This window comes from Oryx dammah, unplaced genomic scaffold (genome assembly GCF_014754425.2).
Source record: "Oryx dammah isolate SB20612 unplaced genomic scaffold, SCBI_Odam_1.1 HiC_scaffold_5, whole genome shotgun sequence".
Classification (NCBI taxonomy): domain Eukaryota; kingdom Metazoa; phylum Chordata; class Mammalia; order Artiodactyla; family Bovidae; genus Oryx; species Oryx dammah.
Genome location: NW_024070189.1, coordinates 59,911,597 through 59,931,226, shown reverse-complemented (window position 1 = coordinate 59,931,226; position 19,630 = coordinate 59,911,597). Strand labels below are relative to the sequence as shown.

At 44.7% G+C, this 19,630-nt stretch overlaps 1 protein-coding gene across 3 annotated transcripts in view; it reads left to right on the top strand.

The window, feature by feature from the left end:
* Window positions 1-19,630, top strand: part of CTNNA1 (catenin alpha 1) — a 334,496-nt gene that overhangs the window by 144,044 nt on the left and 170,822 nt on the right. The window contains exon 1 of one of the 3 annotated variants that reach the window (XM_040239991.1): window positions 16,730-16,846. The exons of 1 other annotated variant lie outside the window; for it this stretch is intronic. The gene's annotated coding sequence lies outside the window, so the exon portion shown is untranslated. Of the gene's footprint in view, window positions 1-16,729; window positions 16,847-17,018; window positions 17,270-19,630 lie in introns of those variants that run through there. One more of the 3 variants, XM_040239993.1, reaches the window with a different exon arrangement.

Below are 19,630 nucleotides of genomic sequence, written 5' to 3'. Positions count from 1 at the left end.
TATGGACATAAGTTTATAACATTGTACAGGAAGCAGTGACCAAAACCATCCCAAAGAAAAAGAAATGCAAGAAGGCAAAGTGGCTGTCTGAGTAGGCTTTACAAATAGCTGAATAAAGAAGAGAAGCCAAAGGCAAGGAGAAAGGAAAAGATATATCCAAGTGAATGCAGAGATCCAGAGAACAGCAACGAGAGATAAGAAAGCCTTCTTAAATGAACAATACAAACAGAGAAAACAATAGAATAGGAAAGACTAGAGATCTTTTTCTTGAAGAAGAAAATTAGAGATATCAAGGGAGCATTTTAAGCAAGTATGAGCATGATAAAGGGCAGAAATCAGAAGAGATTAAGAAGAGGTGGCAAGAATACACAAAAGAATGATATAAAAAAGGACTTAATGACCTCGATAATCAGGATGGTGTGGTCACTCACCTAGACCCAGACATCCTATAGTGTGAGGCATTACTACAAACATACCTAGTGGAGGTGATGGAATTCCACCTGAGCTATTTCAAATCCTAAAAGATGATGCTGTGAAAGTGCTGCACTCAATATGCCAGCAAATTTGGAAAATTCAGCAGTGGCCACAGGACTGGAAAAGGTCAGTTTTCATTCCAATCCCAAAGAAAAGCAATACCAAAGAATGCTCAAACTACCATACAATTGTGTTCATTTCACATGGTAGCAAAGTAATGCTCAAAATCCTTCAAGCTAGGCTTCAATATCTGCTGGATCATGGAGAAAGCAAGAGAGTTCCAGAAAAACATCTATTTCTGCTTTCTTGACTATGCCAAAGCCTTTGACTGTGTGGATCACAATAAACTGTGGAAAATTCTGAAAGAGATGGGAATACCAGACCACCTGACCTACCTCTTGAGAAACCTATATGCAGGTCAGGAAGCAACAGTCAGAACTGGACATGGAACAACAGACTGGTTCCAAATAGGAAAAGGAGTACGTCAAGGCTGTATATTGTCACCCTGCTTATTTAACTTATATGCAGAGTACATCATGAGAAACGCTGGGCTGGAAGAAACACAAGCTGGAATCAAGATTGCTGGGAGAAATATCAATAACCTCAGATATGCAGATGACACCACTCTTATGGCAGAAAGTGAAGAGGAACTAAAAAGCCTCTTGATGAAAGTGAAAGAGGAGAGCGAAAAAGTTGGCTTAAAGCTCAACATTCAGAAAACTAAGATCATGGCATCCAGTCCCATCACTTCAGGGCAAATAGATGGGAAACAGTGGAAACAGTGGCTGACTTTATTTTTGGGGGCTCCAAAATCACTGCAGATGGTGATTGCAGCCATGAAAATTAAAAGACACTTGCTCCTTTGAAGAAAAGTTATGAGCAACCTAGACAGCATATTACAAAGCAGAGACATAACTTTGCCAACAAAGGTCTGTCTAGTCAAGGCTATGGTTTTTCCTGTGGTCATGTATGGATGTGAGAGTTGGACTATGAAGAAAGCTGAGTGCCAAAGAATTGATGCTTTTGAACTGTGGTGTTGGAGAAGACTCTTGAGAGTCCCTTGGACTGCAAGGAGATCCAACCAGTCCATTCTGAAGGAGATCAGCCCTGGGATTTCTTTGGAGGGAATGATGCTGAAGCTGAAACTCCAATACTTTGGCCACCTCATGCGAAGAGTTGACTCATTGGAAAAGAGTCTGATGCTGGCAGGGATTGGGGGCAGGAGGAGAAGGGGACGACATAGGATGAGATGGCTGGATGGCATCACTGACTCGATGGACGAGAGTCTGAGTGAACTCCGGGAGTTGGTGATGGGACAGGGAGGCCTGGCGTGCTGCGATTCATGGGGATGCAAAGAGTCAGACACGACTGAGCGACTGAACTGAACTGAACTGAGGCTTCAACAATACATGAACTGAGAACTTCCAGATGTACAATTTGGATTCAGAAAAGACAGAGGAACCAGAGATTAAATTGCTAACACCTTTTAGACCATCGGAAAAGCAAGGGAATTTCGGAGAAACATCTACTTCTGCTTTATTGAGTATGCTAAAGCCCTTGACTATGGATCACCACAAACTGTGGAAAATCTTCAAGAGACGGGAATACCAGACCACCTTACCTGTCTTCTGAGAAACTTGTATGCAAGTCAAGAAGCACCAGTTAGAACTGGTCATGGAACAACGGAGTGGTTCAAAATTGGGAAAGGAGTATGACAAGGCTGTATACTGTCACCCTGCTTATTTAACTTATATATGCAGAGTACATCATGCAAAATGCTGGGCTGGATGAATCACAAGCTGGAGTCAGATTTCTAAGAGAAATATCAACAACCTCAGGTATGCAGATGATACCACTCTAACAGCAGAAAGTGAAGAGCAACTAAAAAGGCTCTTGATGAGGGTGAAAGAGAAGAGTGAAAAAGCTGACTTAAAACTCAACATTCAAAAAACTAAGATTGAAAAAAAAAAAACACACCTAAGATCATGGCATCTGGTCCCATCACTTCATGGCAAATAGATGGGGGGAAAAGTGGAAGCAGTGACAGATTATAATTTGGGGGGGGCTCCAAAATCACTGCAGATGGTGATAGTGACTGCAGTCATGAAATTAAAAGATGCTTGCTCCTTGGAAGGAAAGCTATGACAAACCTAGACAGCATATTAAAAAGCAGAGACATCACTTTGCCGACCAAAGTCTGGGTACTCAAAGCTATGGTTTTTCCAATAGTCATGTACAGATGTGAGAGTTGTACCATAAGAAGGCTGAGGGCCAAAGAATCGATGCTTTTGAACTGTGGTGCTGGAGAAGACTCTTGAGAGTCCCTTGGATAGCAAGGAGAGCAAAACCAGTCAATCCTAAAGGAAATCAATCCTGAATATTCATTAGAAGGTCTGATGCTGAAGTTGAAGCTCCAATACTTTGGCTACCAGATGCGAAGAGGCAACTCATTGGAAAAGACTGTGATGCTGGGGAAGATTGAGGGCATAAGCAGAAGGGGGTGACAGAGGATGAGATGGTTGGATAGCATCATTGGCCAATGGACATGAATTTGAGCAAACTCTGGAAGATAGTGTTGGACAGGGAAGGCTGGCGTATTGCAGTCTATGGGATCGCAAAGAGTTGGATACGACTTAGCAACTAAACAACAACACAATGTAATGTAGAAAATCTTTAAAATGATCTCTGATGGTTCATCTTTATTGACATTTTGACATTATTTTATGTTACTTTTCAGAATACTCCCTGAAGTCTTTCTGATTGACTTTTTTGGACTACTTTTTCCTTAACATCCTTTTTTTGGGGGTTTTGTTTAGAACTATTGGACTTCCCTGGTGGCTTAGACAGTAAAGTGTCTGCCTACAATGCAGGAGACCCGGGTTCAATCCCTGAATTAGGAAGATCTCCTGGAGAAGGAAATGGCAACCCACTCCAGTATTCTTGCCTAGAAAATCCCATGGACGGAGGAGCCTGTTAGGCTACAGTCCATGGGGTTGCAAAGAGTCAGACACGACTGAGCAACTTCACTTTCTTTCTTTCTTTCTTAGAACTATTATTTTTTATTAATTATTATCTTTTACTTTTGGCTGTGCCAGGTCTTCCTGTTTTGCGTGGGCTTTTCTTTAGTTGTGGCAAGTGGGTGCTACTCATCATTGCAGTGTGCTGGATTCTCATTGCGATGGCTTCTCGTTGTAGAGCACAGGCTCTAGCTGCGCAGGCTCAGTAGTTGTAGAGCACAAGCTTAGTTGCTCCAAGGCATGTGGAATCTTCCTGGACCAAGTACATAGAATCTTCCTGGACCAGGAATCCATTTCTCCTGCATGGCAGGTTGATTCTTATCCACTCAACCACCATAGAGGTCCTCCTTAACATCCTTGATGCACGTTAATCAACCTGAAGTTGAAAGGTGACGTTTCAATCCAGATATCATCAACTGACATTAGTGAACAAGTCCTTGACTTCAATGACAGTTGGCTTTCCTCCTATATCTATGGCCACTCATTCTTTCTCTGAATATTTTTAAAGTGTATTTTATCTTCCAGACACTGTGCTAAATTATTTGAGCAGAGAAGTAAAAATGTCAGATAAGATTCCTGTCCTCATGCAGTTTACAATATAATAGAGGAGACAGAAAATAAATCAGGGGTTTCCCTGGTGGCTCAGTAGTAAAGAATCTGCCTGCTGGCATGCAGGAGACATGGGTTCAATCCCTGGGCTGGGAAGATCCCACATGCCCCGGAGCAACTAAGCCCGCGCACCACAACCATTGAGCCTGTGCTCTAGAGCCCCTGTGCCGCAACTACTGAAGCCCGTGTGCACTACAGCCTGTGCTCCACAGCAAGAGAAGCCACTGCAAGGGGAAGTCCACGCGCTACAACAAAGAGTAGCCCCTGCTCACTGCAACTAGAGAAAGCCTGTGCAGCAAGGATGAATAAGCACAGCAAAAATAAATGAATACATAAAATTATTAATTAAAAAAAAGAAGTCATTAGACAAGACAATTCTAGAGAAGGGATAAGTGCTGGAAGCAAGAGAATGTAGTAATGTGGGCGGAGAGGGACTGGGCTGTAGGGGATGCGGTCAGGGAAGGCCTCTGTGACCAGGAGATGTTGAAACCCCTAATATGTTAGGTGGTGACAAGTGCTAAGAAATAAAATGGAGAGGGAAAGAAAGGGTGCTAGTGTTATTTTACTAGGGAGAGCCTCTTAGACAACATGATATTTGAACACAGATCTTGGTGAAGCCATGGAGTGAGCTAAGGAGTTATCTGGGAGACCATTCCAAGCAGAAGAAACGGGAAATGAAAAGGCCCTGAGGAAGGAGAGTGCTTCTTGTGTTACGGGAATGTCTAGGACTCCAGTGCAGGTTGGAGTGGAAAGATAGAAGGGAAAAGCCAAAGATGGGTTTGAGGTTGATGAGCAAGACCACTCTTTAGAGTGAGATGGGAAGACCTGGAGGTTTTGAACAGATGGTGGGATTTAAATGGCTCAGATGATGTGAGAAAAGAGCATTAAAACAAATGTGTATACAGTGTTCAAACATAAATGGGCTATTATGTGCATTGCTTTACAATCTGCATTTTTGCAAAATGAATTTTTAAAAAAACAAAATGTGATCAACTTACCTCTTTGTATGAAATCCTCTGTGGTCCCCATTCCCTCACAATCAAGTCTGAAGCCTGACAAAGCCTTCTCCAGTTTGGCCTCTGCCTGCTTTACTGCTCCCAAATCACAGAACTTCTTTTCCAGTAGTGGGATTTGGGGCTGTCAAACTTGCTTGTCCCTTGTCTAAAATAACTCTTTCCTTCCTTCCGCATCCATATAGTCAATGACTTTTCTATACATCTCATGTATTCTTTCTTTCATTCATTTAACAAATGTATATTGAGGGACCTGCTATGTTGGAGAAGGAAATGGCAACCCACTCCAGTATTCTTGCCTGGAGAATCCCATGGACAGAGGAGCCTGGAGGGCTACAGTCCATGGGGTCGCAAGAGGTGAATATGACTTAGCAACTAAACCACCACCACCACGTCCTTCAGGTCCTCTGCTAGAAGTATATTCCAGGTACCAGGGATATAGCACTGAAGAAAATAGACAAAAAGTCTAACCCTCATGGGGCTTAAATTCTAGTGAGAGTTAGACAGAAAACAATAATTATGAAAATATACATAGAAATATATACTATATGACTTTGTATGTAAGATGGTGATACATCCTAAGGAGGAAAATAAAGCAATGAAGGAGGGATGGGATGCTGTGGGGAGGGAATGAGATTTTGGATACTGTGGCCAAGAAGCCTCACCAAGAAAGTGAAAGCTGAGCACAAGACCTGGGGGAGGTGAAGGAGTGAGTCAGGCAGCTATTTGGAGGAGAACATTCCAGGCAGAAAGCAAAGGCCCTAAGGCAAGAGCCTGCCTCCAAGTGTTCCAGGATTAGTAACGAGGCCAGTGTGTCAGAGGGGTGTGTGGGGGCAGGTGAGCTCTGGAGGCCCTTATATGGAACTTGCCTTTTAGTCTGAAGGCAAGAGCCACTGGAGGGTTTAGGGCATAGTCCCACTCCAGTACTCTTGCCTGGAAAATCCCATGGGCAGAGGAGCTTGGTAGCCTGCAGTCCATGGGGTCTTGAAGAGTCGGACACGACTGAGCAACTTGACTTTCACTTTTCACTTTCATGCATTGGAGAAGGAAATGGTAACCCACTCCAGTGTTCTTGCCTGGAAAATCCCAGGGACGGGGGAGCCTGGTGGGCTGCCGTCTATGGGGTCGCACAGAGTCGGACACGACTGAAGTGACTTAGCAGCAGCAGCAGCAGTGACATATTTGGACTTATTAAATTTTTTAATAGAATCACTCCAGCTACTGAATTGAGAACAGACTGAGGGAGGCAAAGTCTGAAGTAGGAAGACTAGTTAGGAGTCTCCTGTTGAATTCCCAGGTGGTAAAGAATCTGCTTGCCAGTGCAGGAGCCGCAGGTTCCATCCCTGGGTCAGGAAGATCCCCTGGAGGAGGAAATGGCAACCCGCTCCAGTATTCTTGCTGGGATAATCCCATGGAGGAGCCTGGAGGGCTACAGTTCACAGGATTGCAAAGAGTTGGATGTGACTGAGGTTGCATGCACATGAAATTCAAACTAAGTGATGATGATAGCTTGACTCAGGATGGTAACAGTGGAGATGGTAAAAAGTTGGTAGATTCCAAATATATGTTAAAGAAAGAGGCACAGGATTTGCTGAGGAATCAAATATGAAATGTGTGCATGAAATAAAATAGTCAAAGATGACTCCAAAGTTTTGGCTTAAACAACTAAAGAATGGGATTGCCATTTACAAAATGAAAATTATTAGATTGGTAGGTCTGGACAGAGGTTTCAGGAAATCAGCTTTGGACACATAGACACAGTGTGAGATGCCTAAGTGCCTTCTGGATATCCTTATGATGGTATCAAGCTGGATCTGCAAGTTTAGAATTCAGAATTTCAGGTTGAAATACAAACCTACAGTTGCCAGCATATTTAAAGCAAAAAGATTGGATGAGATCACCAGTGGGTTGATGGTAGACAGAAAAAGAAGCTGAAGGATGGAGTCCTGGGACACTCTAACAGCAGTTCTTTTAAGTCTCAAGATCCTTTTACACTCTTAAAATTTTTTGAGGATCTTGAACAGCATTTCTTTATGAGAGTTTTATCTATCAGTATTGACTGTAGTATTACATGTTATCATAAATAGCTTTTTTTTTTAAATATAGAAAGTCTTAAAGTTTATTTTGGCCGATCTGCTTTTATAGGCATTACAGTAAACAGTATTTTTAAACAGAAAAATAACTGTTTTCTAAAATAAAAGAAAATTCAAGGGGAGAAATATAATTGTTTTGCATTTTTGCAAATTTTTAAAATGTCTGGCTTAATGAATGGTAGCTGGATTCTTGTATCTGCTTCTGCATTCTGAGTGATACCATATTATACATCATGTAACCTATAGAATGCTTCCCAGCTGGCTCAGTGGTAAAGAATTTGCCTGCCAACGCAGGAGACACAGGTTCGATCCCTGGGTCAGAAAGATTCCCTGAAGTAGGAAATAACAACCCACTCCAGTGTTCTTGCCTGATAAATCCCATGGACAGAGGAGCCTGGTGGGCTATAGTTCATGGGGTCACAAAGAGTCGGACACTAATTAGCAATTGGGCATGCATGCAACCTGTAGAACACTCTACTCCATAACAGATTGTGAATGAAAAAAGCAAATGCTATTTTAGTATCACTATTAAAATAGATTTTATCTTACAATCCCTTGGAAAGGTATCAGGAGTTCTTAGACTGAACTTTGAGAACCCTGGAAACTATTTAGAGGTTGGGAAGATGTAGAGGAAATTAATACAGAAGACTCAGAAGTTGTATTCAGGGAGGCTGAAGGAAAATCAGAAGAGCCTAGTGCTTGTAGATCCAGTGGAGATGGTATTTTAAGGGGGAGAGTGACTAAACACTGCTGATGGTACAAGTCAACTGTGGCAGAGGCTGATCACTGGATTTGGCATCATGGAGGTCATTACTGACCTTGATAAAGGGTGAAGTTTCGGTGGAAAGGTGAGTCAAAAAGTCTGGCAAGAGTGGGTCACACCATAAAGGTGACTTCCTTCGGTCCCTGAACCCCAGATTAGATTCATTTCAGTTCACTCAGTCGTGCCCGACTCTTTGTGACACCATGGACTGCAGCACACCACGCTTCCCTGTCCATCACCAATTCCCGAGCTTGCTCAAACTCATGTCCATTGAGTTGATGATGCCATCCAACCATCTTATTCTGTCATCCCTTCTTCTGCCTTCAATCTTTCCTAGCATCAGGGTCTTTTCTAATCAGTTAGTTCTTTGCATCAGGTGGACAAAGTAAGTACTGGAGTTTCAGTTCGGATCAGGTGGCCAAACTATTGGAGTTTCAGCTTCAGCATTAGTCCTTCCAATGAATATTCAGGACTGATTTCCTTTAGGACTGACTGGTCTGATCTCCTTGCAGTTCAAGGGAGTCTCAAGTGTCTTCTCCAACACCACAGTTCAAAAGCATAAATTCTTTGGCGCTCAGCTTTCTTTTTTGTGTGTGTGCTTTGATATTTTTATTTATTTATTTTAGGTTTGATAATCTGCATTTTATTTTTTTACTTTACAATATTGTATTGGTTTTGCCATACAACAACATGAATCTGCCACAGGTGTATACATGTTCCCCATCCTGAACTCCCCTCCCACCTCCCTCCCTTCAGCTTTCTTTATAGTCCAACTCTCACATCCATACATGACTACTGGAAAAAGCGTAGTTTGACTAGATGGACCTTTGTTGGCAAAGTAATGTCTCTGCTTTTTAATATGCTATGTAGGTTGGTCATAGCTTTTCTTCCAAGGAGCAAGTGTCTTTTAATTTCATGGCTCCAGTCACCATCTGCAGTGATTTTGGAGCCCAAGAAAAGAAAGTGTAAAACTGTTTCCATTGTTTCCCTATCTATTTGCCATGAAGTGATGGAACCAGATGCCATGATTTTTGTTTTCTGAATGTTGTTTTAAGCCAACTTTTTCACACTCCTCTTTCACTTTCATCAAGAGGCTCTTTAGTTCTTCTTTGCTTTCTGCCATAAGGATGGTATCATTTGTGTATCTGAGGTCACTGATATTTCTCCCAACAGTCTTGATTCCCGCTTGTGATTCATCCAGTCCAGCATTTAACATGATGTACTCTGTATATAAGTTAAATAAGCAGGGTGACAATATGCAGCCTTGACATACTCCTTTCCCAACTTGGAACCAGTCTGTTGTTCCATGTCCAGTGCTAACTGTTGCTTCTTGACCTGCATACAGGTTTCTCAGGATGCGGGTGAGGTGGTCTTCTGGCATTCCCATCTCTTTAAGAATTTTCCACAGTTTGTTGTGATCCACATAGTCAAAGGCTTTGGTGTAGTCAAAGCAGAAACAGACGTTTTTCTGAAACTCTCTTGCTTTTTTGATGATCCAACGAATGTTGGCAATTTGATCTCTGGTTCCTCTGCCTTTTCTAAATCCAGCTTGAACATCTGGAAGTTCACGGTTCATGTACTGTTGAAGCCTCGCTTGGAGAATTTTGAGCATTACTTTGCTAGCATGTGAGATGAGTGCAATTGTGCAGTAGTTTGAGCATTCTTTGGCATTGCCTTTCTTTGTGATTGGAATGAAAACTGACCCTTTCCAGTCCTGTGGACACTGCTGAGTTTCCCAAATTTGCTGGCATATTGAGTGCAGCACTTTCACAGCATCATCTTTTAGGATTTGAAATGGCTCAAGTAGAATTCCATCACCTCCACTAGCTTTGTTCGTAGTGATGCTTCCTAAGTCCCACTTGACTTCCCATTCCAGGATGTCTGGCTCTAGGTGGTTGATCACAGCACTGTGGTTATCTGAGTCATGAAGATCTTAGTTATGTGTATTCTTGCCACCTCTTCTTAATCTCTTTTGCTTCTGTTAGGCTTATACCATTTCTGTCCTTTATTGTGCCCATCTTTGCATGAAATGTTCCTTTAGTACCTAATTTTCTTGAAGAGATCCCTAGTCTTTCTCATTCCATTGTTTTCCTCTATTTCTTTGCATTGACCACTGAGGACGGCTTTCATTTCTCTCCTTGCTATTCTTTGGAAGTCTGCATTCAAATGGGTGTATCTTTCCTTTTCTCCTTTGCCTTTAGCTTCACTTCTTTTCTCAGGTATTTGTAAGCCTTCCTCAAACAACCATTTTGCCTTTTTGCATTTCTTTTTCTTTGAGATGGTCTTCATCCCTGCCTCCTATACAATGTCATGAATCTCCATCCACAGTTCTTCAGGCACTCTATCAGATTTAATCCCTTGGATCTATATTCATCACCTCCACTGTATATTCATATGGGAATTGATTGACATCATACCTGAATGGTCTAGTGGTTTTCCCTACTTTCTTCAATTTAAGTCTGAATTTTGCAATAAAGAGCTCATGATCTGAGCCTCGTCAGCCTCCGGTCTTGTTTTTGCTGACTGTATAGAACTTCTTCATCTTTGGCTGCAAAGAATATAATCAACCTGATTTTGGTTTTGACCATCTGCTGATGACCATGTATAGAGTCTTCTCTTGTGTTGTTGGAAGAGGGTGTTTGCTATGACCAGTGCCTTCTTTTGGCAAAACTGTTAGCCTTTGCCCTCCTTCAGTTTTTACTCCAAGACCAAACTTGCCTGTTACTCCAGGTATCTCTTGACTTCCTACTTTTGCATTCCAGTCCCCTATGATGAAAAGGACATCTTTTTTGGGTGTTAGTTCTAGAAGGTCTTGTAGGTCTTCATAGAACCGTTCAACCTCAGCTTCTTTGGCATTTGTGGTTGGGGCATAGGCTTGGATTACTGTGATATTGAATGGTTTGCCTTGGAAATGAACAGAGGGATCATTCTGTCATTTTTGAGACTAAATCCAAGTACTGTGTTTCGGACTCTTTTGTTGACTATGAGGGCTACTCCATTTCTTCTAAGGGATTCTTGCCCACAGTAGTAGATATAATGGTCATCTGAATTAAATTTGCCCATTCCAGTCCATTTTAGTTCACTGATTCCTAAAATGTGGATGTTCACTCTTGCCATCTTCTGTTTGACCACTTCCAATTTACCTTGATTCAGGGACCTAACATTCCAGGTTCTTATGCAATATTGTTCTTTACAGCATTGGACTTGACTTCCATCACCAGTCACATCCACAGCTGGGTGTTGTTTTCTCTTTGGCTGTTTCTTCATTCTTTCTGGAGTTATTTCTCCACTCTTCTACAGTAGCATATTGGGCACCTACCGACCTGGGGAATTCACCTTTCAGTGTCCTATCTTTTTCCCTTTTCATACTGTTCATGGGGTTCTCAAGGCAAGAATACTGAAGTGGTTTGCTATTCCTTTCTCCAGTGGACTACATTTTGCCAGAACTCTCCACCATGGCCTGTCCATCTTGGGTGGCCCTAACAGGCATGGCTCATAGTTTCATTGAGTTAGATAAGGCTGTGGTCCATGTGATCAGTCTGGTTAGTTTTGTGTGATTGTGGTTTTCATTCTGTCTGCCCTCTGATGGATAAGGATAGGAGGCTTATGGAAGCTTCCTGTTGGGATAGACTGACTATGGGGGAAACTGTCAGACTTTATTTTTTTGGGCTTCAAAATCACTGCAGATGGTGATTGCAGCCATGAAGTTAAAAGACGCTTACTCCTTGGAAGAAAAGTTATGAGCAACCTAGATAGCATATTCAAAAGCAGAGACATTACTTTGCTGACTAAGGTCCGTCTAGTCAAGGCTATGGTTTTTCCAGTAGTCATGTATGGATGTGAGAGTTGGACTGTGAAGAAGGCTGAGCACCAAAGAATTGATGCTTTTGAACTGCGGTGTTGGAGAAGACTCTTGAGAGTCCCTTGGACTGCAAGGAGATCCAACCAGTCCATTCTGAAGGAGATCAACCCTGGGATTTCTTTGGAAGGAATGATGCTAAAGCTGAAACTCCAGTACTTTGGCCACCTCATGCAAAGAGTTGACATATTGGCAAAGACTTTGATGCTGGGAGGGACTGGGGGCAGGAGGAGAAGGGGACAACTGAGGATGAGATGGCTGGATGGCATCACTGACTCAATGGACACGAGACTGAGTGAACTCCGGGAGTTGGTGATGGAGAGGGAGGCCTGATGTGCTGCAATTCATGGGGTCGCAAAGAGTGGGACACGACTGAGTGATTGAACTGAACTGAACTGAACTGGGTCTTATTCTGAGGGGCGGGGCCATGCTCAGTAAATCTTTAACCCAGTTTTCTGTTGATGGGCGGGGCTGTGTTCCCTCTCTGTTGTTTGACCTGTAATGAAGATAATGGCGACCTACTTAAAAAGATCTGTGCACCCATAGTCGCACTCAGTGCCCCAGACCCTGCAGCAGGCCACTGCTGACCCCTCCTCCACTGGAGACTCCTGGACACTCACAGGCAAGTCTGGGTCAGTCTCTTGTGGGGTCTCTGCTCCTTTCTCCTGGGTCCTGGTGTGCCCAAGGTTTTGTTTGTGCCCTCCAAGATTCTGTTTCCGCAGTCCTGTGTAAATTTTGGTGGCTCTATGGTGGGGTTAATGGCGACCTCCTCCAAGAGGGCTTATGCCACACCCAGGTCTGTTGCATCCAGAGTCCCTGCCCCTGTGGCAGGGCACTGCAGACCCATACTTCCTCAGGAGACACTCAAAGACTCAAAAGTAGGTTTGGCTCAGTCTCTGTGGGGTCTCCTGGTGCACACAAGGTTTTGTTTGTGCCCTCTGAGCATCTCTGGTGGGTATTCATTTTGATTCTAAACGTGATTTCATCCCCCTTACGGTCTTGCTGGGGCTCCTCCTTTGCACTTGGACAGGGGGTGTCTTTTTTTGGTGGGATCCTGTTGATGGTTGTTCAGCAGCAAGTTGTAATTTTGGAGTTCTCACAGGAGAAGATGAGTGCATGTCCTTCTACTCTGCCATCTTGGACTCATTTCCAAGGGATGCAGGTTGGATTGAACCTGCATCTCTTACATTTCTTGCATTGGCAGGCGGGTTCTTTACTGCGAGCACCACCTGGAAGCCCCAGATTAGGTTAATTTTCCCCTATATCGGCTTGTTGCTCTACCCTATTTTCACACTTGATTTTTTTTTTTGTAGTTTACTTGTTTTAATACCTGTCTCTTCTATTTCATTTCAAATTTTGTGAGAACACCGATCTCAATTTTATCTGTTTTAAAGTCAGTTTTATTCATTGCTGCTGTTCCATCACATAGCAGGTGCCTTGAACTTAATGAATGGTCAAGTTGCCTCTAGTAAGCTTGTCATGGTTTCTCAGGGGTCAGAAAGTGACTCACCATAGCTTACAGGGAACACTGGAAGTCTCTTATCATATTCTTTTTCTGTCACCTGATCCTTCTTTTTCTCAGACAAATCCACACTTTCATCTTTAGGACCTGTTTTAGTCTTTTGGGGCTGCTATAACAAAATGCCCTAAATAACAGAAATTTATTTCTCAGTTCCAGAGACTGGAAAGTCCAAGATCAAGACATTAGCATCATCATGTTGTAGGGAGAGCTCTCTTCCTGATTCATAGTCAAAGCTCTGTTCTCCCATGGCAGAAGGGGCAAGGGAGATCTCTGGGGCCTCTTCTATAAGGGTACAAATCCCTCATGACCTAATCACGTACTAGAGGCCCCATCTCCTAATACCATCACCAAGGGCATTAGGTTTTCAACATAAATTTCGGGGAGAGGGGAAACAAACATTCAATCTATACCAGGCCCCTATGCTTAGGAAGGCTTCTTGTGTGTGTGTGTTTGTGTGTGTGTGCATGCGCTCAGTTGTGTCCAACTCTTTTCAACCCCATGGACTGTAACCCACCAGGCTCCTCTGTCCATGGAATTTTCCAGGCAAGAATCCTGGAGTGGGTTGCCATATCCTGATCAAGCAGATCTTCCCAACTTAGATCTTCCCAACTCAATCAAACCTGCATTTCTTGTGTCTCCTGAATTGGCAGGCAAATTCTTTACCACTGTGCCACTAGGGAAGCCCCATGGTTGGTTTAATGCTCCAATGTTGGGATCTTGTAATTGTTAGCAATTTTTGAACATGGGACCTTGGAAACGAAGTAACTGGTACTTCAGTGAAGTGGTGAATATACAAAGTTAGGGAACATAATCCTTTATCTCTTGTTAGTTCAAATATTAATTGATTGAATACTATGTTCTAAGGTAGCTTAGTGGGGGATGGGGAGGGAAGCCATAGCCAGTCCAGGCAGAGGAGGCCATAGGAGCAAAGGTTCTGAAGCTAGACATAGAATGAGATGTGGCTGGACAAAAATTACCTTGTTAAGGTCTGTCTCCTGAAGATTGTTCTCTCCCTTCATGGTCCTACTGCCTTTTGTCAGCAACTCCCAACTAGCACATATCCATAATGCTTTGAATTACAACAGGCACATTCACCCACAGACATTAACTGCCTAGGGGATGAGCATTGTGCTGGGTGCTGTAGGGAACACAGCTGCTGTCTTCCAGGAGTTTGCATTTCCTGGGAAAGGGAGATATAAGTAGTAAAGGGTAAACATGTTGAAGGCAGGTCTCCCTAGCACCTTGTTCAGTGCTCTGTGGGTATTATTGTCTTGCATTATTTTGGATTTATAGACCAATACTGAAGTGAAAGAGGAGAGTGAAAAAGTTGGCTTAAAGCTCAACATTCAGAAAACTAAGATCATGGCATCTGGTCCCATCACTTCATGGCAAATAGATGGGGAAACAGTGGAAACAGTAGCTGACTTTATTTTTCTGGGCTCCAAAATCACTGCAGATGGTGATTGCAGCCAGAAATTAAAAGATGCTTGCTCCTTGGAAGGAAAGTTATGACCAACCCAGACAGCATATTAAAAAGCAGAGACATTACTTTGCCAACAAAGGTCTGTTTAGTCAAGGCTATGGTTTTTCCTGTGGTCATGTATGGATGTGAGAGTTGGACTATAAAGAAAGCTGAGCTTGAAGAATTGATGCTTTTGAACTGTGGTGTTTGAGCGGACTCTTGACAGTTCCTTGGACTGCAAGGAGATCCAACCAGTCCATCCTAAAGGAGATCGGTCCTGGGTGTTTTTCAAAGACTCTATGTTTTAGGCTTTCCGTGCCTCTCACAGTTGGGAGGCTGGAAATAATCACATGTGTAGCTGTAAGGGTCTGGATATACCTGCCGAGCAAGCTAGAATGCTAACAGAGGGGGTTTGATTTGAAATATTCCTCTCATGTCCAGGAGACTTATTAGCTATAGCCCTAAGTTGATTTTCTCCAGAGAAAAGTGGTCAGGGTTAGCCCCCTGTTAATGTCAGAGGAGTTGGTGAAAGTCATGAAACAGTAAAACAGACAGATTCTGGTTTTGGGGTAGATGCTCAAGAAAGCCCAGGGAGCCCCTTGAGTTCTGAAGCCTTGCTTAACAGTTCTCTTCCACATGACTTGTCATGGGTAGGATCTCCCATGGCGGCTCCCGGCAGGTGTTCATTGGAAGGACTGATGTTGAAGCTAAAACTCCAGTACTTTGGCCACCTGATGTGAAGAGCTGATTCATTTGAAAAGACCCTGATGCTGGGAAAGATTGAGGGCAGGAGGAGAAGGGGAGGACAGAGGATGAGATGGTTGGATGGCGTCACTGACTCGATGGACATGGGTTTGGGTGGACTCCGGGAGTTGGTGATGGACAGGGAGGGCTGGCATGCTGCGGTTCATGGGGTCACAAAGAGGCAGACACGACTGAGCGACTGAACTGACTGAAATCAACCGTGTTCATCATCCCATGATGGAGAAAAAAACGTCATTAGTGTTTTCTATACCAGGCTGATAGTGAATATGTATTTTGTTTATCTTGTAGTTTTTTTGGGGGAACATTCACCAGCAAGTTAGAAAAGGAAGACAGGGAATAAAATTTCCTAAATGGCTAGAGGGAGAGGGACAGATGCCAGGTCCTTCTCGTGTGTGTGTCTGTGTGTGTGTGTGTGTGTGTGTGTGTGTGTATGCGTCGGGGGCAATCTCAGGAGGGGACACCTCTGTGACAAGACGCTTGTCCTCCATCAGGATAGCTCTCGGTTACCCCATCTGTCAAGTGACAGATGGATTAGGTGATTTCTCGGAGGGCTTCCATCGCACATTATGAGGTCCCTAGAGTCGGATTCTAGTTCCACTTCGCCTCAAGCTACGAGGCCTCAGTTTCTCTTGCAGTGAAACTAGGAGCGGGGGCTAGAGCACTTTTTTCCGGAAGCCGGTCATTGAGGAACACCTGTGGCACACCTCAGAGGAGTGTGCCTGGGACTCTGCGTTGCCTCGCCCGGTCCCTGGGGCACCAGCGAGGGGGTGGGGCCTGAGCCGGCCCCGCCCGGAGACTCACCTGTGCGCAGAGCGGTGACTCACCTGCTCTCCCCCGCTCGCGGGCTGTTCCAGGAGTGAGCGTTCCTCCTTCCTCTCGGGGGTGGGAGGGGTGTCACTCCCATCTTTGGTTACTAGTAGCCTGGGATGAAGTAACTCAGAGGTGAAGGGCGGAGAGCAAGAGGTCCTTTTAGGGGTCTGGGTCTGGCATTGCCAGCCTCTTTGGTCTAGGACTCGCCCCCAAAGGGAGAACTGGGAAAGCTGGGCGGCAGCGGGAGGCGCTGGGAAGAGCGCGCCGGAGGGAGGTGCTGGGAAGGGCGGGCGGGGCTCGGGCCGCGGGGCGGGGGCGGGGGCCGCGGGCGGGGGGCGGGCGGGGGGGGGGGCGCCGGGCGGCCCATTTCCTACTCGGAGCCGGACTGGGGCAGACAAAGCGGCGGCCCGTCGACTTCTGGCCTCTGGAATCTTCCAGCGCTCGCCCAGCTCGCCGCAGGTAATTGTCTTCGTGCGGGTGCGGGCTCCCCAGCCGTCCGAGGGGCTCCTCGAGTGTGCGGGCCGGGCGCGGTCACCTCAGCGACCTCCCCCGAAATCGGGCTTCAGGCCGCCGCTTGTGCGGCCTTCGGCCCGCTTCCCCGGCGGGGTCCCGGGCCTCGGCCCTGGCCCGGCGGGCGGGGCCGGCGCTTCCTGGCCTTCGAGAAGTTGAGGGGCCGCGGCGGCTGTAGCGGAGCGACTGGCGGACCCCGCGCTACCGCGGCGCTTCCTCTCTGGAAAGTTTCTCCCGGTGTCTAAACTTTGTTCAAGTGGGCTCGGTGCGCGCGCCAGACCCACGCTGGGCCCCCGCGGCCGCCCTGCTTACGGGGAAGAGTGCGCGTTCCTCGAGGTGCGGGTGGTTCCGGGAGTTGAGTTTTCCTCTGAAGTACGTGTGGATTGTGGTATCTGTGGTCGCACCCCTCCCCCACCACCGAAACTTCCAGGTCAAGTGGACGCGACGTAGGCTGAGCCCGCAGCCCCGCACTGCCGGCCCCGGCGAATGGGAAAGTCTGGCTCTTTCCCTGACACAGCCTGGCTGGGAATGGGCGCCACACCCGTGTGTGGACTTTCGGCGTGCACCGAGTTAACCTTTGTTTTGAAATTACTCTGACTTACTGTGCTGGTTAGTTGAAAGCACTTAATTCTGATTAGTCTTAGTTTTCACGAGTGGCGTTGGAATCTCTTTCTGTTAACTTTTAAAGGAGTGTGCGTGTGTGAAACACTTGTTGGAAAAAATGTTGACTGAATGCCTAACCTTGGCTTGGCAGGAATGGCTTCCTAATAATGCGGGCGGCAGTTGGCTCAGATCCAGGACTCACACCCTCTTAATGTACCCCTGCGTCTTCGTAATATTTTTTTGTGTGTGTGTTTTGGACAAAACTTACAGTAATTTAGAATAGAGTAAGATAGGTTAAAAGAGTAAGATGTGTTAAGTCTCCAACCAAGTTAAGGACTTTTCTTGTTTATGGTGAAGGAAATGATTACATCATTGTATTGTTGCAACAGGATAGGCATTTCGATGAGAGGGTATTTTCTTCAGCAGTGATTTTTAAAGACGCTACAGGTGTATGTTACTTTAAGAAAGGATGAATTTATAAATCAAGTTAATTAGGATGTTATTTTGTTTTACAAGAGGAATGGGTTCTTTTTGACTTTCACTAAGTGAAATATTTTTTATCCACTTTGAGCACCCACAGTTGAATAAGAAATGATCTCTAACCCCAAGACCTCACACGGTAATAGGAAGGAGACACACAGACCCCAGGTGTAGTACAAGAATGATGACGTTTACTACCATAATAGTATTGATAAGAAGCTTGTGAATGAATGGTCAGTCTTACATAATAATAATGATAAAAACTGGTGGAGACATGGAAAGGGGACTAGTAAAGTAATGCTCAAAATTCTTCAAGCCAGGCTTCAGCAATATGTGAACAGTGAACTTCCTGATGTTCAAGCTGGTTTTAGAAAAGGCAGAGGAACCAGAGATCAAATTGCCAACATCCTCTGGATCATGGAAAAAGCAAGAGAGTTCCAGAAAAACATCTATTTCTGCTTTCTTGACTATGCCAAAGCCTTTGACTGTGTGGATCACAATAAACTGTGGAAAATTCTGAAAGAGATGGGAATACCAGACCACTTGACCTGCCTCTTGAGAAATCTCTGTGCAGGTCAGGAAGCAACGGTTAGAACTGGACATGGAACAACAGACTGGTTCCAAATAGGAAAAGGAGTACGTCAAGGCTGTATATTGTCACCCTGCTTATTTAACTTCTATGCAGAGTACATCATGAGAAGCGCTGGACTGGAAGAAACACAAGATGGAATCAAGATTGCTGGGAGAAATATCAATAACCTCAGATATGCAGATGACACCACCCTTACAGCAGAAAGAGAAGAACCTCTTGATGAAAGTAAAAGAGGAGAGTGAAAAAGTTGGCTTAAAGCTCAATATTCAGAAAACGAAGATCATGGCATCCGGTCCTATCACTTCATGGGAAATAGATGGGGAAACAGTGGAAACAGTGTCAGACTTTATTTTTGGGGGCTCCAAAATCACTGCAGATGGTGATTGCAGCCATGAAATTAAAAGATGCTTACGCCTTGAAAGAAAAGTTATGACCAACCTAGATAGTATATTCAAAAGCAGAGACATTACTTTGCCAACAAAGGTCTGTCTAGTCAAGGCTATGGTTTTTCCTGTGGTCATGTATGGATGTGAGAGTTGGACTGTGAAGAAGGCTGATCACCGAAGAACTGATGCCTTTGAATTGTGGTGTTGGAGAAGACTCTTGAGAGTCCCTTGGACTGCATGGAGATCCAGCCAGTCCATTCTGAAGGAGATCAGCCCTGGGATTTCTTTGGAAGGACTGATGCTAAAGCTGAAACTCCAGTACTTTGGCCACCTCATGTGAGGAGTTGACTTATTGGCAAAGACTTTGATGCTGGGAGGGATTGGGGGCAGGAGGAGAAGGGGACGACAGAGGATGAGATGGCTTAATGGCATCACGGACTCGATGGACGTGAGTCTGAGTGAACTCCGGGAGTTGGTGATGGAGAGGGAGGCCTGATGTGCTGCAATTCATGGGGTCGCAAAGAGTCAGACACGACTGAGCAACTGAACTGAACTGATGTTTTGTTTGGATAAGACCAAAATGCTTCCAGGAGACGACAGCTTTTGAACTGGATGAAACAGGAGTAGGGCTTGGTTAGGAGGAAGCATAAAAGGGCAGAGGAGTTTATGGAA